The sequence below is a fragment of the Ricinus communis genome, chromosome 9 (assembly GCF_019578655.1).
Source record: "Ricinus communis isolate WT05 ecotype wild-type chromosome 9, ASM1957865v1, whole genome shotgun sequence".
Lineage (NCBI taxonomy): Eukaryota > Viridiplantae > Streptophyta > Magnoliopsida > Malpighiales > Euphorbiaceae > Ricinus > Ricinus communis.
Window position 1 is genome coordinate 11,821,891 of NC_063264.1, and position 2,601 is coordinate 11,824,491.

Sequence of the window (2,601 nt, forward strand, 5' to 3'; positions counted from 1 at the left end):
ATTCTTTTGATTCCTTATTCTTATATTCATTTATGTGTTCTTTTGTTGATGCCTCTTAATTTTAGGTAGTTTATGACCAGGAGCTCTAATTCTACTCCTGTAGACCCTCTTGTTGAACCATAGTGATCCCTCTGTCTTTTGAGGAAGTACATATAGAGATTGAAGCCCCTGCAAATAGACCAGTAGAGATGGGAGACAACAACAATAACCAGGCTGCGGATGAAAATAGGACAATGTATGAGTTTGCTAAACCTTCTCTTGCAGGGACACAAATGAGTATAGTGCGACCACCTGTGGCAGCCAATAACTTTGAGATAAAGTTGAACGTGATATAAATGATCCAGAATAGTGTGCAATTTAGGGGACTGCCGAGCAAGGGCCCAAACGCTCACATAGCCAACTTCTTGGAGATCTTTGATACCTTCAAGGTAAATGGAATGACTGATGATGCCATTCGGTTAAGACTGTTTCCTTTTTCATTGAGGGACCGAGCGAAGAGATAGTTGCAGTCACTCCCAGCCAAAACTATTACGACATGGAGTTCTTTGGCTGAAAATTTTTTTATATAAGTACTTTCCTCCTACTAAAATTGTTAAATTGAGAAATGACATATATTCTTTTGTACAGTTCGATGACGAGAGAATATATGATGCCTGCAAGAGGTACAAGGACTTGCTTCGATGTTGCCCCTACCACGGATTACCAGTATGGATGCAGGTTTAGACTTTCTATAGCGGTTTGAACCTCGGTACTAGGCAGATGGTAGATGCTGCAGCAGGTGGGGCCCTGAACAGTAAGACGCCGGAGCAAGCACAAAATTTGATAGAGGAGATGGCCATGAACAACTACCAATAGCAATCCTCTAGGAGTCGGCCAGTTAAGCAGGGAGTGGTTAACCAGTTAGATTCTATAGTAGCCTTAACAGCTCAGGTGGAGCTCTTGGCTAAGAAAATAGACCAACTCCAGATACCGGTTCATGCAACAGAGATAAGCTGCAAGTTCTATGGTGGCCCGCACTACGGTGCAAACTGTAATGCGGGAGGTATGTTTGCTTCACTTTCCACTTCTTCTCCTTTTCCATCCTCTATTGTCTTTGCTGACCTTGAAAACGTAGACTATATGGGTAATGCACCTAGACAGCAGAACAATCCCTATAGCAACACATACAACCCAGGTTGGCGTAATCATCCCAATTTCGGTTGGAGGAAACAGGGACCACTAGGTTTTCAGAGATTGCATCAGCAACAGCCCCAGCAGCAGGCTAGTCCATCCTAACTACCTCCACCTCAGGAGAAGAAGCCCAATCTCGAGGAGTTAGTGATGAAGTTTGTGTCCTCTACTGACAATAGGTTCCAGCAGACGGACAGTGCACTTAGGAATCAGCAAGCCTCCATTCAGAATTTGGAGACTCAAATAGGCCAGATTTCTAGGATGTTAGCTTAGAGGCAGCTAGGGACTCTGCCTAGAACTATAAAGTCCAACTCGAGGGAGCATGTGAACACAATAATGTTGCGGTCAGGTAAGTATGATCCTGGTCCTTCTTCTATTTTTAACAATAATGCTGATGCGTAGGTAGATTCAAGCAGGGAAATTGAAGCTACCAAGGCAAAGGAACTAGAGAAGGAAGAGGCAAAAGAGATTCCACTTAGGGAATACCAGTCCAAAATTCCATACCCTACTAGATTAAAGTAGGCGCAAGTCGAGTAGCAGTTTGGTAAATTCTGGATATTTTTAAACAACTGCATATGAACTTACCTTTTATTGAAGTTATTTCGTAGATGCCTAGGTATGCGAAGTTCTTAAAGGATAAGTGTGCAGAAGTTGAGGCCATCACTTGAGGAACTGCTGGTTCTCGATTTGAAAGAGCTTCCATGGTGACTTGATTATGCACATATGGATGAGGATAACGGGCAGCTTGTCATTCCAGCAGCAGACTTGACACCCTAGGTGAGAGAAATGACATTGCCCTCTCGAAGGAAGTACTTAATGGCGGTTGCTTGGAGGATTGCTGACATTCTAAGGATCCATAACTTGGCAGTTCAATAGCAGCATATGTCAAACCTGGACATGCAGGGAGTTATCATTAAGTCCAGCTAAATGACTCGAGAAACAAAAAGAAGCGCTTTTGGGAGGCACCCCAACTTTTTTTTAGTTTTGGAACATTTTCTTTAGTTTTAGTTTTCATATTTTATTTAATATTTATTTTCAGTTTCTATTATTTCTTTATTTTTCATTTTCAGCTCTTGCCGAGGACCCACCGAATTTCCACTCCACCAGCCTCGGCGGATGATCAGGGCAGTCCCCCTAGATCTTATTTTTATTTTCTACATTGTACCTAGATATTATTGATTTTGCTTTCTTTATTTGTACATCCCATTGCGGGGTATCCACTTCGTTTTACACTGAGGACAATGTGTTCTTCAAGTGTGGGATGGGTGTGGGTAAACCGCATGTTCTCTTCTCTTTCCTATGACTTTTGGATGTGTCTGAAATTGCTATCACTAGTGTTCTATATTATTAGGATGTTAGGACCTATGTTCTTCATGTCGTTTAAGCTTAGTTTGTTCTTTTATAATTAATAATTTAATTCACACACTTGTA

General features: G+C 41.8%; 1 non-coding gene across 1 annotated transcript; it reads right to left on the reverse strand.

Moving 5' to 3' along the window:
- Window positions 1-594: 594 nt before the first annotated feature.
- Window positions 595-701, reverse strand: LOC125371266. The gene has a single exon (XR_007217566.1). It is a non-coding gene; the product is annotated as a small nucleolar RNA R71 (small nucleolar RNA).
- Between the last annotated feature and the right edge of the window lie 1,900 nt (window positions 702-2,601).